A 19,946-nucleotide genomic window follows, 5' to 3' on the forward strand; every position below is an offset into this window, starting at 1 on the left:
GAAACAAACACCTCATGTTCTACAAGTAATTATTACAATTTTATCAGTACAAGCTAAAGGAAGGAAACTTATCCTAATGTTTTAATTATTACAATTTTATCGCTACAAGCTAAGGGAAGAAACTTACCTCATGTTCTAATTATTATAATTTTATCGCTACAAACTAAGGGAAGACAGCTTACCTAACATTCTAATTATTACAATTTTATCGCTATAAGCTAAGGGAAGGAAACTTACCTCATGTTCTAATTATTACACTTTTATCGCTACAAGGTAACAAAAGGAAACTTACCTCATGTTCTAATACAATTTTATCGCTACAAGCTAAGGGAAGACAGCTTACCTAACATTCTAATTATTACAATTTTATCGCTATAAGCTAAGGGAAGGAAACTTACCTCATGTTCTAATTATTACAATTTTATCGCTACAAGCTAAGGGAAGGAAACTTATCTCATGTTCTAATTATTACAATTTTATCGCTACAAGATAACGAAAGGAAACTTACCTCATGTTCTAATACAATTTTATCGCTACAAGCTAAGGGAAGACAGCTTACCTAACATTCTAATTATTACAATTTTATCGCTACAAGCTAAGGGAAGGAAACTTATCTCATGTTCTAATTATTACAATTTTATCGCTACAAGATAACGAAAGGAAACTTACCTCATGTTCTAATACAATTTTATCGCTACAAGCTAAGGGAAGACAGCTTACCTAACATTCTAATTATTACAATTTTATCGCTACAAGCTAAGGGAAGGAAACTTATCTCATGTTCTAATTATTACAATTTTATCGCTACAAGATAACGAAAGGAAACTTACCTCATGTTCTAATACAATTTTATCGCTACAAGCTAAGGGAAGACAGCTTACCTAACATTCTAATTATTACAATTTTATCGCTACAAGCTAAGGGAAGGAAACTTATCTCACGTTCTAATTATTACAATTTTATCGCTACAAGATAACGAAAGAAAACTTACCTTATGTTCTAATACAATTTTATCGCTACAAACTAAGGGAAGACAGCTTACCTAACATTCTAATTATTACAATTTAACGCTATAAGCTAAGGGAAGGAAACTTATCTCATGTTCTAATTATTACAATTTTATCGCTACAAGTTAAGTGAAGGAAACTTACCTCATGTTCTAATTATTACAATTTTATCGCTACAAGGTAACGAAAGGAAATTTACCTCATGTTCTAATACAATTTTATCGCTACAAGTTAAGGGAAGAAAACTTACCTATTGTTCTAATTATTACGATTTTATCGCTACAAGCTAAGGAAAGAAAACTTACCTAATATTCTAATTTTTTACTTACTTGCCTCAAGAATCACCACTGCTTTTATTTCTTTTCTTTAATACCTGTACCATGATAGATTCTTTCTATTTCTTAGGATTGTTTTTTCCTGCAATATCACACATATCAGCGTGTAGACTTTTTGAATTAGATGAGCTCCTTCCACCCAAAATAATTCAATGGGAATGAAGTTGGCTCCAGGTGTTTTGTTATTATTCAGCTTTTAAAGAGCTGTCCCAATGTCTCTTTGAGAGAGATAGTTCTCCAACTAAAAGTTTTGTAGTTTCTACTTCATGTACATCCAAGTATCACACATATAACACTAAAGAAGGTATACTATCGCCGAACTCTTCGTCGTGCAGGAAGAAAAGAAATAAGACTAGAGCCACTTGCAATCCAATATGGCGTCCACTGAATACTTCACGGGTGAGGTTCAATTTACATTGAAGTTTCACCACTCGAGTGATGTCACGTGGTATTAGTCCACTTTGCACATAAAACTTTATTGATAAAAAATGTGATTTATTTACACTACGAAACATAGCTGAGCGAGCGTCAGCGAGCGAAGGGGATTATAAGCCCCGCAGGGCTTGTTTTATTTCATCTTTATCACAATACACAGACCACGTGACATTACGACACGATTGGGTAGTGCAACTTCTATCTAAATCTAACTTCACCCACACTTCACAGCTTCTTCCTCATCCTCTAATTGTCCTTTCCTTCTTACTTTTTCGTTCCTCCTTTATATCACCAATGGATATATTAATTACAGTCACTGCAAATTAGAGCTTTATCGAACACGTCACTAACAAGATTATTTCATGTAAATTGTTTACAGAATTTGCAGTTAACTGCAATAAAGACTGGCATTGCACGGTCGAATAGTTTTGTCATCAACACACAATATTGCTTACATCCACATCTGATGTGCCACTTAATGGATTGTTATAAAACACACATAAAATTCCTCAGTATATTCGAATGACAGAACAAACAGGAGAATTCAAGAGATTACTCAAAACCTATCTATTACAGCACTGCTTTTATTCCGTGAATAAATACACCACCAGGCGCAAGGATAAAATCCCCAGCAAACAGCATCGGACAAAGTTGTACGAAAGGAATCCAACATTTATGGTTACCATATTATATAATAAACTACCATATTATATAATAAACTTCCTCAGTATATTTGAATGACTGAACGAAGAGGAGAATTCAAGAGATTACTGAAAACCTATCTATTACAGCACTGCTTTTATTACGTGAATAAATATCTAGAAGTGAAAAAGTATTTTGTTACTTGATACTGGTTAAAATGTCTATTCTTTGTGTTTTTTCTTTTACCGTAGATGTAGTCTAGCATTTTAATGTAATCAGTATGTATATGTTACAACTATGTATGTTTATGTATCTTATGCCTTCACGAGTCTTATTCATACGCACGAATTCGTGCAACATATATGATTAAAAAGACGAAATAAAATGAAATGAAATGAGAATAAAAATAAAGTTATAAAAAAATCTTGAAATGAACCTATGTAATAATTTATTTTAAAACTGGATTGATTCTAAGGTAGATCATCCACCTGCCATATTGGTTGGCCCCCTCATTCAACATTTCCCTTTTGATGAAATATTTAACGAAAGCACTTAAAGAGTTTTTCATTTTTTAGTGTCGTGTAATACAGTATATACGTATAAGTAATTTGTTTTATATGAAAGAAAAGTAATTACATACTAGCTGTGAACAGAGTGTAGTGTGAGTGATTCTTATGTCTCTGTATTTAAAAAAACTTAAATTTATTTATTTTTCCGCGTTAGGAACTCGTCAGTTCATGGCTTCGGCAGAAGATACATTATGTTTAAATAGAAACTTACAAATACTATACATTTACGTAAATTCAAACAAAGATACAATATAACAATAATGCTAAAATAGTGACGTAATTTTTGTCTATTAGTTGCTCTCAAGAAATATGTTTTCACAATATACAAAGTAAACTTTAATCGTGATCTCATACACAAAAATCTGATTGAAAAATCCTTTTTATGCTACAGTATAGATGATTCTTATGTGGTGTAACGAATTTTGAGATTTTGTACGGGTGCGCGGTGGCTCAGTAGTAGAATGCTTATCTCTGATGCGTGGGAGTTCCTTGTTCGATCTCCTGTCAAGTAAGTTTGTGGTGGACAACATCGTGTCGGTGGGTTTGCTCGGGGTACTCCCGTTTCCTTCCACTTTCTCATTCCACCAATTCTTTTGAAATCATTCATTTGCCTTAATCATCCGTTTCCCTTAACGTCGGACGTTAAACTCAAAGATTTCATTTTTTACATTTTCATTTGAATTTTTGTTAGTCGGAAACTTTGTACATGAATATAATTAATGGTTCTAGAGTTGTACTGCTGCATATCAGAATTTAGTGCAGAATTTCGTTTATTCAAATGTATCAATGATGTTGTTTCAAGAATATACAGGGTGTTTGAAAACAACACCGACAACATTTGGGAGGTGATTCCTGACACCAAGATAAAACAAAAAGTATAGACCAACCTGGGTGCACAAATGCTTTCTTTCGGAGTAATAGACTACCGAAAACATAAAAAAAGGTCCACAATTCCAAAACCGTGGGACCTACCGTAGTCGGGTTAAGACTTCACTTAGGAACTAACATGTGTGCTATCCAGAAATAGATGTTTTAGAATCCTAAGGTAATCACGCAACAATTGTTATAGAGAGAGTTTACCCACGGCCATATAATTTGAAGTATTCACCAACTACTTCTGTAAAAATTGTTGCAGAAGTACCGCAGAATTGTGAAAGTTGGATGTTTATATACTAGTTGTTAAGTGAAGTCTTGACCTGACTACGGTAGATCCCATAGTTTTGGAGCTATGAACCTATAAAGTTCATTTTTTCATGTTTTTTGCAGCCTATAACTCCAAAAGGAAGCATTTGTGCACCCAGGTTGGTCTATACTTTTTGTCTTATCCTGGTGTAAGGAATAACTTCGCAAACGTTGTCGGTGTTGTTTTGAAACACCCTGTATATATATATGGTAATATTCTTAGCTTTTGCTACTGTCCTCTACTAGATGTCTAAAAGGAAATGGATAACGTTATTTTGAGCATCCTCTGTATTAAAAATAATTTTGTTGCATGACTGGTGTTACCCCAGAAAATGATCCATACGGTATAAATGACTGAATCAACGCGAAGTAAATGGTTTCCGATGTTTCCAAAGTTAGAATCTTATCCGCATTAGGTAAACTTTTCTGCTTAGTTTCCTCAACAACTACAACAACAAAATTCTAATTAGCATCAGAAGCATTTTGACATTGTGATTATAAATGGCTCCATACAAGAATTATTCTCGAGACACAATTAAATATAATAATAATAATAATAATAATAATAATAATAATAATAATAATAATAATAATAATAATAATAATAATAATAATAATAATAATAATAATAATAATAATAATATATAATAATAATAATAATAATAATAATAATAATAATAATAATAATAATAATAATAATAATAATAATAATAATAATAATAATAATAATAAACATATAAATATATAGAGGAAAAGATGTAATAAAAGAATAGCTATAACTTTTTCATTGTTATGAGTTACTGACATTCTTTGTTCATGGCCATAATTTATTGCATCCGTTCATCGTCATACAGCAAAATTAGACATGTCAGTTATATATATATACCGGTATACATAAACATATATACTATTATTACATATGTATTCCTATAGGTTCACTAATTCACTTAATATACATTTAGTTTTAGGCGTTCGAAATATTTTACACATATTCTTCAACAGAGTAAAAGCATAGAGACCTGATTTTTTATACATGATGGAAGTCGATTGTATAATAGAGTACCTTTGTGAGTAACTGATTTATTATATAGAAGATAAATGTCTTGTAAAACCCGTTGTACATCATCCGGCGCTAGTATTAACAGTAACATCTAAAATAATAGAAAAGTATGTTATGGATGAAATAGTAATATATTATGATTTTAAGAGAGCAAATTTTATAAAGTTATATGAAGAATTTAGTAAGACTGATTTGCGTGAATTAGATAAAATTGATTATGTTAATGGTCTATTAACTATTTTTATTCACGCGTAGTTAAGATGTTTGAAAGTAATGTTCCTAAAAGTAAATCTTCTTTAAATAAAAAGTAGCCATATTGGTTTTCAAAAGAAATAATTAATAACATAAAACTAAAGAATTATTATCGAAAACATAAAAAGAACTCTATGTATAACTGTGAACAATTTAAAGAATTTAGAAAAAACGTAAATTATATGATCGATATAGCTTACAAAAAATACACAAAAGAAACTGAATTGTGTACAAAAAACAATACGAAGTCATTTTGGAATTATATATAGAGCAAGAATATTAGCAAAATGAACTCTAGGGTTATGACATTTGATGGAGTAGAATATAGTACAAATAAGACTATATTGGATAGTTTTGCAACTTACTTTAAGTCGGTGTATGCTGATAATGTACCAACATATAATTATAGAGATATTGCGGATATACAATTGTGTAGTACTTTAACATTGGAAACAATAAATGAAAATGAATATGGTCAGGCTATAAAGAAATTGAAACCAAAGAAATCTTGCGGTGTCGATGGTATACCACCGTATGTAATCAAAGCATGTTGGGAAGTTTTTAGGTACCCTTTATGAACTTTGTATAATTTAATTATAAGGAAACAGGTATTTCCTGATACCTGGAAAATATCTGGAGTTACACCTATATTTAAAGGTGGAGATGACACAAAGGTGGAAAATTATAGACTGGTTTCTATTATTTGTACTCCTGCGAAAATACTAGAATTTATACTGTATTCTCGTATTTTCACTCATATATATATATATATATATATATATATATATATATATATATATATATATATATATATATACAGGGTGGTAGATAACTCTACCGACAAACTTTGGGAGGTGATTCCTTATATGAAATGAAAGAAAAAAGTTCTAATAAACATAGCTCAAAAAACGTTTCCTTTCAGAGTTATAAACCGCCGAAAAGTTGAAAAATCACGTTTCGAAACGCCCTGCCTCAGAAACTATAGGACCTATCTCAAGCGGTTTAAGGAATTACAAAGGAACTAGTATGCGATCTATCTAAATATCTGTGTCTTACCATCCTCCGTTATCGGAGAAACGAACACGCCGTTAGTATTTAAAGGAGTATCCCAGTACCTTAACTTCCTTTTTACAGTTCATTTCGCCGATAAAGGACCATAATAGAACCTTCACCCCCCACACTCCCGCCTCTGCTCGGTCTACGACCTCGCACCTCTTGAACTCACAATTCTACCGTTTCTTTTCTATTTCAACTATCTAAAAGATAAGATTTTGTATCCCAAGAAAACGCCCATTTAAATAGCATGGGAATTTCTTCATCCCCTTTAGACCCCTTAAAAATTAAAAATATTCACTTTTGGCAATTTTCCTGTAGGTTTGTGCCGAAAAGCTTCAATCATGTCAAATTTAATCATTGTAGCCCTACAGGAAGTGCTCAATAATTTGGGGGTGTAATAGGAGTCCCATATAAATAACATGGGTAAGATTTTTCAGTTCCCTGTAAAACCACTCTAAAGTTGGAAATATTTATTTTTGCTGATTTGCTTAGATAGTGCTAACGAAAACATACAAGCATACCAAGTTTCAAGTTTTTATTTCAATTCTAAGTACCTAAAACATGAGCTTATAGGTCCAAAAAAAAAAGCCCATTTAAATAACATGGGGAAATTCATCCCCTGTTTAGACCCCCTAAGAGTTAAAAATATTCACTTTTGGCAATTTTCCTGACGGTTAGTTCCGGAAAGCTACAATTATCCTAAATTTCAACTTTTCACGTCAACCGGAAGAACCCCTTTAATTTATGCCAGTTAATGTAGTTTTATATATAGTTAAGATTTACCGACGAAAATAAAGTATTCGAAATGTATATTAATATATGCTTAAGTTGTATAAAGAAGTAACAACTGACATTGATACGCAAAGGTTAGAGATGGATATAGACTCCGTATTTCAATGGAGTGTAGAAAACTCATTAAAGTTCAATCAAAACAAATGTTATTGTATATAAAATACTAATTGTAAATATATTAACAATGATAAATATTATATATTAGTAATTTTCAGATAACCAGAAAATATGAAAGTAAAGATTTGGGCGTTGTGTTTACACACAATATGTCGTTTAGGAAGCACATTGATAATATAGTAGCAGAAGCATATAGGGCGACATTGGGTTTTGTAATTAGACGGATACATGTTCTATTAAATTATTGTTTAATAATTTAATAAGAAGTAAATTGGAATATGCATCAATAATTTGGTTACCAAATTTCAAATCCCATCAAAAGCAGTTAGAAAATATTCAAAAGAAACTCTTACGATATTTCTTACAAGAGATATCATGAATCAGCTTTAAATAAAAGAATTCCATACATGTATGTAGAATTATTGAAAGAGTTTAATTGTATATCACTGACTGATAGACGTGAAATTTTGAATCAGATATTTTTATATAAGTCAATAAATGGAATAATGGATAACATTGATTTTCTTCAAAAAATTAACTTTAATGTTAGACATTGTAATTTGAGATCAAGAGATTTATTAACAAATAATATACCCAGAACTGTTTCTTTACAAAACTCATTGTTACATAGAATGTGCAAGACGGATAATAAATTATCGGGTAAGCATGGAGAATTAGATTTTAGTGTTAAGTTAGCAAAGTTTGTAAAAATATTAAAGAATACATATACAAAATGAAAACATCGGTCATGTTGTTATAATTGCAACTGTAAAATGAATAAGTTGAAAATATTGTAATGTAATGATTGATTGGCCACACTTTTCTGGTTTTTTTTTATGATTACGTTTGTTTCCTTCTTTATTATTATTATTATTATTTTGTTCTCTGTATAACATGAAATAATGTATTCCAATTTATGTAAGACTTCTATAATTAGGGATTTATCCCTGTTGAGGTTCGAAGATAAATAAATAAATAAATAAATTTGTTCTATGTGTATGCAAGTGAACGTCTTCCTTACTTCTTGTGTTGTATCTGTGGATGTCTTTGTTAACAATAAATTCACTACTCTGTTTTTTCAAATATATTAATATCTCGAACAAATACATTGAGGGAAGAGTCATTATTTCAAGCTCCTTAAAAACATTTCTGCAAAGAGAGTTCCATTCTACTCCTGCAAGTATCCTTACCACTTTCTTCTGCAGTCTAAAGATGACAAAACTTCTAGGTGTATATCCCCAGAAGATCAATCCATATTTTATTATAGAATGAAAATTTAAATAATATATACACTTAGCTGTTTTTACATTAATCTTATCTCTTATACATCTAATCGCATAGCACAGTTTCCTTAACTTACTTCCTACATGTTCTGTATGTGGTTGAAATTATTAGTTGGAATTATTAGATATTTTAACTCCAAGAAAGGTAGCAGTTTCTACTTTTAACATTATGAAAATTTAAGGCATATGTTTCATTTGCATTAATGATTAGATCATTTTATTCATCCAACTTGAAAGTTGGTTCATTGCCGTTTGGCAGTTTGAAGCTAATTCGCTTTCATCTTTCCTACTGTATCATCTGCATATAAAATCACACTTGAACTACTAATATTTTCAGAAAGGTAATTTTATATATATATATATATATATATATATATATATATATATATATATATATATATATATATATATATAAAAGAAAGAGAAGTGGCCCTAGAATTGATCCCTGTGGTACCCCACGATTAATACTTTCTTCACTTGATACACATTTTTGATCTTTATTATTAATTATTCCTGTTATTTCAGTTACTTGCCTCCGATCTTTAAGATATGATTCAAACCATTTATTTGCTGGGCCTCTAATACCATAGCGACTAAGTTTTTCTAGCAATATATTATGATTTACTAAATCAAAGGCTTTTGTTAGATCCAAAAATATTCCTATACATAATTCTTTCTTATCCAGCAATTTTCTGCAGGTATCTAGAAAATGAAAAATTGCTGTTTCTGTGGATTTACCTTTCAAGAAAACATGTTGTGTGTTGGATAAAATAGAGTCTTTATTAATGAAATCCACTACCCGGTTGAACGTTATTTTTTTCTAGAATTTTACCTATAATGAGTAGCCGTGATATCGGTCTATAGTTTTCTATTTCATTGCGGTTACTTTTTTTGTGTAATGGTTTAATTTTAGCAGTTGTTAGATTATCAGTAAAAGTTCCTGTAGCGAGTGAAATATTTGCGAGATAACATAATGGTTTAACTAAATATTTGTAACAAATTTTTATCAGATTGCTAGATATTTCATCAGTCCCAGCCGAATTCGAATTTTTCATTTGCTTTATTATGATGGTTACTTCACTCTCTGTTATTGGTTTTAAGAATATAGATTTATCACTTTTTTTTTTTTAAATTTTGATTTCCATTAAGTTAGTTTTACTAGTTCCTTTGTTTTTAATAAGGGTTTGTCTTACATTTGTGAAATATTTATTAAATGACGTTGCTATGTCCTTTTGATTTGTCATGTTTACGCCCTTATAAATTATGCTACTTATATGGCTACTATGGTTTGCATGTTGAGCTCTTCTTTAATAACTTTCCACATTGTCTTTGTTTCATTATGTGACTGAGAAAATAAGCAAAGTAATTGATATTATTTGAACTAAAACATCTCTTTATTATGGGTGTTTCATTGGTTTTCTCTATTGTTTTAGGTGTTTGTTTTAAAATGTTCACTTTTACAATTTTTGCTTCATGATTTGAAAACCCTGTATTTATAACTTCTGAAATAACCACCATCTTCCAATCTCAATCTACATTAGACATATTGTTAGAATATGTGACATATTGTTCCTTATCTGGAACAAGGAAGAATTGCCACAAGAGTGGAAAGAGTCAATCATTGTTCCAATTCACAAGAAAGGCGACAAAACTGACTGTAATAATTATCGAGGCATCTCTCTTCTGTCAACATCCTATAAAATCCTTTCAAATATTCTGTTAGCAAGACTGACCCCATACGCAGATGAAATTATTGGAGATTATCAGTGCGGATTTAGACGAAATCGATCAACTATCGACCAAATATTTACCATTCGCCAAATACTCGAAAAAAAGTGGGAATACAATACCCCGGTACATCAACTATTTATTGATTTTAGAAAGGCTTACGACTCGGTTAGGAGAGAAACATTGTACAACGTTCTTCCAGAACTTGGAATACCGAGAAAGCTAATTGGATTAATTAAGATATGCTTAAGTGAATCCCAAAGTAAAGTCCGGGTAGGAAAATTTTTGTCCACGAGCTTTCACGTCCAAAATGACCTGAAACAAGGAGATGCGTTGTCGCCATTATTATTTAACTTTGTGCTAGAACACGCTATAAGGAAAATCAAAGATAGCAACCAGGGCCTACAGTTGAACGGTATTCACCAGGTGATGGCATATGCTGATGATGTAAATTTAATAGGGGATGATAGGAGAATAGTAGAAATAAATGCAGAGATCTTATTAAATGCTTGCAGGGACATGGGTTTAGAAGTAAATGCAGAGAAAACTAAATACATGGAAGTGCGTCGGGACCGTAATACGGCAAATTGTGGAGGCGTTAAAATATTAAATAATACTTTTGATAAAGTGGATACTTTCAAATATTTAGGATCAATATTAACAGACGAAAATCATATTCACGAAGAAATTAAATGTCGACTAAAAGCATGGAATTCGTGTTACTATTAGATTCAAAATCTCTTGTCGTCGCGAATTCTGTCGAAGAATTTGAAGCTTAAAATATATAAAACGATAATCATGCCTGTTGTTCTGTATGGTTGCGAAACATGGTCACTTACTCTGAGGGAAGAACATAGACTGAAAGTATTTGAAAACAGAATCCTGAAAATAATATTCGGACCCAAGAGGAACGAGAATGGGGAATGGCGGAAACTTCATAACGAGGAACTACATAGTTTATACGGTTTACCCAACATTGTTAGGGTCGTCAAGTCTAGGAGGCTTAGGTGGGCGGGTCATGTAGCTAGAATGGAAGAAAGTAGAAACGCTTTCAAAGTCTTGACTGGAAGACCCATAGGAAAACGACCATTAGGAAGACCTAGGCGCAGATGGGAGGATAATATTAAGATGGATCTCGCAGAGATAGGAATACAAAGTAGAAACTGGATCCAATTAGCTAAGAATAGAAGTCAGTGGAGAGCTTTTGTGAACGCAGCACTGAACCTGCGGGTTCCATAGTCCATAGAGTTAGTTAGTTAGTTTAGTTAGTTAGAATATGTTAGAAATTATTCAAATTAGGACATAAGTATTGCTTTGAGATGTAAAGAAAACTACAAATTTATTATTATTATTATTATTATTATTATTATTATTATTATTATTATTATTATTATTATTATTATTATTATTATTATTATTATTATTATTACTTTTATTGTTGTTCTTGTTATTTTTTGATTTGTTAGTTATTATTTTGACTTTGCCAGGACATTTGTTTTAATTATTATTTATGATAATTATTTAGTCTGTTTCATTCTATGTTTGTTCGAGTTTTTGTTCTCTTTTCTACAATTTTAGATGTCAAGTTTTATTTCCACTTATTCGTATGTTTGAAGGACTTTCATGAGTGGCATGCGTCGGCCATTGTTCCTTTCGTGACAGAGACAAATAACCTCGGTGCTGACGTCCCCATTAAATCCTCAAATCAATCAATCAATCAACTCCAAAATATATTCTGTACGTTAACAGCTAATTAAATATTGTGCGATATACAATTCTGAAACTAAGAGTTATTAATATTTGATTAAACTTACGAAATACGATGTGTGATTGGAAAGTTTTAAGACAAGTGGCGCCACTGTTCAAGAGAAGTAGATAGAATTGCCCATTAGCATGGAAGCGGTGGCTTGGTGTGACCTTGATACGTACTGCAAGAATCACTGTGATATATTGGTTCAATACAGCGTAGCAACCTGTTGAGTATAGGCGTGCGTGTGTGTGTGTGTATGTGTTGTGGCGGATTATTAATTGCGCAAAATTGATGATAAACTGGAACAATGTGTCCCAGTATGTGCTTAATCGGTCCGAAACAAACCCAGAATTGTTAAATAGGGTAATAATAGGTTCACCGACTTCTACCTGTTTCCTAAATTAAAATTGCCTTTGAAAGGGAAGAGATTTGACTCAATTGAAGACATTCAGGCAAAATGGAGAGGGTTCTTCACACTCTTATGAAAGATAATTTCCAGAAATGCTTCCAGAAGCGGAAACACCGTTGAAATCGATGTGTTCAGGCATAAGGAACCTACTTTGGAGGAGATCCATCACAATAGTCTGTAAATACTGTCATTTTTTAAAATTACAAGTACAGTCTTAAAACTTTCCAATCACTCAAACCTCGTAAATTTAACAATCTAAATGTGTTCTCATTATCCTATAGAACCTACATTTAACTTACTGGTGTTCAAGAAGAGAGGATCATTCGTCTCTTGTCTTCATCTGGAGAGTATGACTAGTTTGTAGTGCATTTGTGATATCGTTAATTCTGTCCTCCGACCTCATCTGGACATTCTCTGGGATCTCATCTTCTACCGGCATATCGCGCATCCCTATGCCGCAAGGTGTTCTCCTCTGTACGCCTTCTACTCTAACCTGTTAGATCTTCGGACTCAAGCTTTATCGAACACGTGTAGGGCATGGTAATGGGCGACTAGCCAACAGTCGTCCCCGACAACTACCGTTTATGAGGCAGGCATAGATTATAGCATCTGAACGAATACGCTTCCGAATAGTTGAGCAGAAGCTTAGGGTTCTGTTAAGAAAAGTACTCTTTGTTTTGCAACATGTTCAGGATATGCCATGTTGAGAATAGTACCACCTATCATCGCCTTCTTGTCTACCAACCTTTGAGCCACATCCGTAAATTTCTACTATGTGTTATTAAATGCGTTTGCTCTAGTTAGTTCTATAGTCCTTATACATGTTATTTTTTAGCTAATGAAATTTTAACGCTCTGTAAGAAGTTTTATGAAGACTCACCATTTGTTACAAATTCCGAATATTTTTTCATCCCTTCTTTTCTTTTATTCTAAAAACACAGAATATTATCCACCGACTTATTTTTCATTTCTCTATTTATTTTTGAATTTGTCTGTCTCTTGGTATCGCAATTTCTTTGCCATTTTCATTTACTTCGTTTTCTTTTATTAATGCCTAAAATATTAATACATATTTTGTTCTTTGTCATGCAACTCATTTATTTATCCTTTCCATCTGTCTCAAGCTGCAGTTTGCTCGTTAATGATACATTTCCATTCTCAGTTTTCATATTGTCGTAGTAGTTTTCCTTTGCTGTCTTTCTATTTTCATTGAAATTACCTCTATAAGCATTAATTAAATTTCTCCTGCCTTTTTGATTACTCTTGTCACATTTACGTGTATGTCATTTATCCTTCCAAATTTGCAGTTTAATTTTCTATATAATATTTTACGTTCTTCATTTTACATACATACTTTTCTTTCCCTAATTTTCCAAAATTTAATCTATAACACATGTTTGTTAGCTGCGCCATGTTTGTCAACTTTCTTTCAATTCATGTATATCTTTTTTTTCAAAATTTCAAAATTTTTACTTCACCATCTCTTTCAAGTATCCAACTTAATGTCTCCTACTTTTCTCTTTAGCGACATTTTTCAGTGGAATTCCACTTCGATTACCATAAGATTATAATCCTACAATTTTCGTGGGGTTTTTCTTTCTTACCATTGGCGTTCATCATAATTTTTTACTATACTAGTAGGCCACTTGCTACAAGTTTACAAGTTTATATAGATAAAAAAAAAGATCATTAGGTAGCTTAAATAGTCTATTTGACTTGACATATCAATATATGCTTCAATACTATCCATCAATTTTAGTTTTTATCTATCTCTCTTGCTTTACTTCCATCATACCACGACAATCAGAAGACAATTTGTTCTCAGAATAAAAGTTCAGTATCAGGAGATACACAATGCAATACTAGGCCACTACCAGTGGCGTATTTACGATTTTGTTTCGGGGGGGCTTGGCTAACTTTGTTCCTGGAAATGTGAAAATTCTGAAAGATATTTCATTTACTTTAATGTAATAAATACAATTTGGGGGAGGCTTAAGCTCAAAATCCCCCCTTTAAATACGCCACTGGCCACTACTTAACAATACACATAACAATAATTTATTCCTCCTCTTTCTTGACTTCTTCCATATAAGTGCTTTCAGCCTTCACCCATTTTCTTTCCTAAACAAATTTTTTTAGGTGACACGTCCCCCCTGTTCCCCTACGAGAGATGCCCGAGGTAGAAGGCTAGACAGTAGGTGCAAAAATGTAAGTGTAAATGATGTTGGAATTTCCTCTGTAGTAAGTTTTGTGTATTATCTTCGTGATGGGGTGTTCTTATTGAGAGATCAAACTGACATTGAACATCATGTTAGTTATATATATAGTTAGTTTTTGGTGAAGATATAGAGTCTTACTAGAGACCACGAGTATTGGAAGGAGGTGGGGGTGTGGGGTCAGTAAGCTATTTTAGATAGAACTGGTAAAGCCACTCGATTTCAGGTGAGGTGGTAAGCATAAAGTAAACTCTGATAAAGAGGATTATGGGTAATATTTCCATTTACGGGATTTGAAAAGATACCATTAAAGTCTCTGTTACCGTGACGATGATAATGGATTGATTCCATTCACAAACTCGCCTGAGATAATTGCTCTACCTGTCTATTGTAAAAAATCAGAATTCAAAGTTTCTCTCTCGTTTAGAAGTTATCACGTGGAGTAACGGACAGATATGCTATCATTACAGTCTTATAAATCCCACTGCGTGATCCCCATAAACAAAATCTATTAGTTTAAGTAGGGCAAAGAAACTGGGATGGTATTTGATAAGGAAGTTCAGAGAATTCTATTATGCAGTGGCGAGTTTTTTTCCCCTTTGTTTTCTGTATTTTTTTGAACACTTCTTATGTTCCAACGAACATTGCATCATCTCTATACAGTATTTCACAGCTACTTCTTCATTGTTTAATTTTTCTTTCATTCCTACTGCATTCCGTCCTCATCTAATGACTCATTTAGCGAAAACACTTACCGTATGTTTTTCTTTAGTACTTGTTTTCATTATTTTCTGGTAAGTAAATCACTTTCCACTTGCTTCAGGATTCATTTGTTCTAACCACGCTCACGTATATACAGGGTATCTCAAAAGTCCCTGACATAGGGTCACTCTGTTATCAGGGGTAAAAGTGGATCCAAAAAGGGAGGAGGGCGGTAGGTAGCGGCATGACATCACACCGTCCCCCTGCTTATCTTTACCCATTGTAATTTTTTTTAGGAACTGACGATGTTATAATATTTTGTAAGTGGGGGGACGGCGTTCCCCGCATTCCCCCGCACTTTTACCCCCTGGTTGCAAGAAAATGTAAGAGGTCAAACCGCCTCCCTCCCACAGAATAAATTAAAAATCCATTTTTTCCCGCCCCAAAGCACCGCAACTCTACGTTAGCAATGAGTAAAGCAGCAGCGACCCGGCAACAATCACATCAACAATTGCTTCAAGTTTTGTCTGCATATTTTTCTCTTAGTCGAGCGTACACATTGATGACAATTTACTTTGCTTGACTTTGAAGAGGTCATGTGTTTGCGATAATACTGAGAAGAGTATAATTTGGATTCATTCATGTTTTACAATTTCGCGCTGAACACTCTCCGTGATATCATTTTCACTACACCCACGTACCCACATTAACGCACGCGCGCAGACGTTCAGATTCAGGTTCAAGGTATTTTTCTTCCTTCTCTTCGGAAGTTTAGCTTTAGTAAAAATAGAGAGAGAAAAATGACTATGTACTGCTTGGTAGAGCAGTGTTACCATCTGCACAAAAATTACAGAAGTTACACGTGAGTCCCGTTCTTTCTTTCATTTCATTTACTAGCACGAAAATAAATTTCTTACGGGGTAACTACTCTATTTAATTTATATATAAAAATATTAAGCCATTTTCCATTAACTGTGGAAGATTTCCAACATTGATCAATCAATTAATTTTGCTGGTCTTGTTTCTGATACGAGTTTTCAAGTTTATAATCTTGCAACACTTGAAAGAGACTCGCATCTTAGCTGCCGGCGTTTTACTCCTTTCTTTCTTTCTCTCTTTCCGATTCTGAATCGTGGCGTAATTTTCATAAACCGTTACTAATAAATGTAGTATCTTTTATTTTAAATATTTGTTCCTGTATTGACATTTTTATATACTTACATTCAATTAACTCTAAATTGACCTCCTAAGTAATGTTTTTCGTATGTAACGTAAAGAACTATGTAACATGCGCAGAGTGGCCCGAATTGAAGCTGCTATCTCGCCTGTCAGGATAAGGTTGCGGCGAGCATAGTTTCTGATCCTAGCCTCTATAGAATGTCACCAATGATTCGGCTGTGTGAATGAACGCCTTATTCTGACTAAGTTCCATACGGTTGGTGTAGGTCCGTATCCACGGGGGTTCTAGAGGGGTCCCCTTAAATTTTTTGGTTCCTCTAAAATTTTCACGATAGGCTTGCAAAAGAACTATAATATGGTTGGATCGGGCCCTCCTAACTTTTACCGGCCCCCCTACATTTTTGAGTTAGTTACCGGCCTAGGTTGGTATCCACTCCTTGCAGTATAGGAATTGCGTTGTCGTAAATATCCATCAAAGCTTTATTCTAATAATACGCAGCATTGATTTTACACTCTTGCCAACACACAAAGCTTTAATTTCTCCTTCTAAGAAAATACAATCACAATCAGGAAACCGCGTAGACAACTTTCGATGTACCGACGAACGAAATTGCTTTGTCCTTTTTCAATGGCACTTCCGTACATAGTTACTCGAATCTTCCCAAAGTTGGTCAAGTATATCCTATACCGCTTTAGTCATTCATCTTGCGTCTATGGTGAAAAAAACTTTCACCAACCACCCTGGTTTTCGTACAGTTTTCTCCAGTTGGTTTTCAGGTTTACAATATTGCTTTCAGTGCATGAACATTTGTCATACAAAGCTCCTTTAGATGTAACTTTTTTGAATGACATGGTGGATAATCGGTTGGGATATCATAGGATTTTGTGTCGCTGGTTAATTCGATATCGTCGATGTCTTAATTCCGCACCGATGTCGGCTTCACTGGGGGCCGTTTCGGATGTGGTTTAGTAGACAGTAGAGTATGTGGGGCAATCACCGTATCATCGTCACCAGTAGATCGTCCAATAATAAATATGTAGTTGTGGCATTATTTAACTATGTTCGAACAATTGAAGTGTGCATCGGAAAGTACTACAATCTAGCCTTCCTACAATCGATTACTGTCGGTGCATCAAACTTCACACAACATGACTACTTTGCTAATAGACATCATACATACTGCCTTAGTGGTGGAACTTTTACGTTTCTGCGCTGCGCGTCCTCTATCTGTGCCCTTTGCATTTCTCTACGTGAAAGTCTATCATCCTTTGTATTGGTAAAAATTCATTTAACAACACCCAGTACAGATCATCCGATTCGAATGAAATTTTGGCTGAAGAATGCTGTCAGTAAAGAGCATATTGTAGTTTGACGGTGGTCGTACAGCACGAGTGTGCTTGTGTAATAATCAAAGTCTGTGTGTGCGATATCAGGACAACGCCTACTGTACAGGTAAGAGATTTCGAGCGTGGCTGAGAAAGGTCGTATAGTCGTCATACAGAATTTGCCTCGCGTGGCTCATGGCATGTCTCTACAATTGAAGGAAGAAGGTTACTGTAAGAAACATTTGCTTCAATGACCCATCGGAAATTCCTGTCTGATAAAGGTCGTTCAAGCCGCTTTAATAAAAGGAAGATGATTGCCAGTTGCAATCGACCGTCAGCGCACGAATACTAACCAATCGATTATTGGTAACAGATCTACATTCTCTTATCGCCGAGTGCGTCTGTGGTAGAAGAAATTGCAGTGGCGACTTGAGGAAGGGTATTCAGCAATCACAGTTTTTCTGTCTCGGACACAGTGACGGCGTGTGCGTATACATACACGTACAGCTGAGGGGATAAATCAAACCTGTGCTCGCATTTGTCACACTGGCATTGTAGTATCGGCGATGTAAGCTTCCACTCGCGTCGGGTCTTCCTTCACAAGAGTCTAATTTGCTATCTCTCGTTGTGGATATGTCTGCCTATCTACCTCGACCTGGCTAGAGAAATTCATCAAATTTATCAATCATATTGATTTCGTTTCTATGATACACTTCTCTTTTTTTTTTTTCTCCTGTAACATTGGTTATGGACCCTTCTTTCAACTCGCAACCGCTGTATCACACATGACCTAAAATTCACCACTACTCTTTACCTTAAAAGAAGTCTTAGTTAAAAGGGGGAAAGTAATAAACACCCTTCTTTTGAGATAACTACTGAACACAGTTAGGGGAAAGTCGTTTGGCATCGAACAATGGGCGGTATTGGTCAAAAGCAGTTTTCGTTATTTCGCACTTGAGGCAGCGCCTGTCAAGCATACAGTGAGTTGATCGGAATAAACTAGCTAAGCGCACGCCATAGTGGATGTGCCTTTGGAACGGTGTGTCTCGTGCTTCGATTTTTTTGTATTTTTGGGATGATCTGATGCACAGAGATAGATTTGTATGGCTGCAACTTATTACAAAGTTAGTGTATTGATATATTATTGGTATCTCAACATTTATTAGGGTGTATATATTATACATTAGGCGTAAAGTTGTATTATAAGCCGGTAGATAGCCATTCATACGTTGCAAGTCGTTCGGCTGGTATCGGACAAAGTGGAATCGGTGGTATCGGACATTACACTGGTAAATAAACTTGGCGTTTTTTTAATGGTTTCTGGTGTTTTCAGGAAACCATTTGGAAAATATGTGGCAAATGGGATGAAGAAAATATGAAGTTGACCATGGACAAAGTTATTTCCAAATAAATGGCAGTACGTACAGCCAGTGCTAGATATGATGTTCCTAAGAGTACATTAGGAGATCGTGTCAAAAAAAAAAAAAAAAAAAAACTCTTGGAAGGGAAAGAGGAACAGCTAACCCTTGCCGCTCGGATAACAAAGACACATTAAGCAGATCGTTTGATTGTGACCAAGAGGAAATACTATACAATCATGTAAAGGCTTTGGATAGTCAACTAAGATTGGATACAGTACAACACATGTAAATGCTGGGTCCATGAATAATGTGAGAACGTTGAAGACACGCTGTTTTATCATTGTGATTTGTGTCAGAATATAAAATAATCATTCTTGATTAGACCAAGAAGTTTACTTTTATTTTTTTGGAGTATTTCAATGCCTAATTGAACTGTATTTTTTGTGTTTAAGAACAGGAGCGTCATTTCAGATTTTGCTTGGAGGGGGCAAAACCCCTTGATATAAGTAAAATTTCGCGTTTTTCACTCATTTACTACTACTCTA

This window comes from Thermobia domestica, chromosome 2 (genome assembly GCF_964235325.1).
Source record: "Thermobia domestica chromosome 2, izTheDome1.hap1.1, whole genome shotgun sequence".
Taxonomy (NCBI): Eukaryota; Metazoa; Arthropoda; class Insecta; order Zygentoma; family Lepismatidae; genus Thermobia; species Thermobia domestica.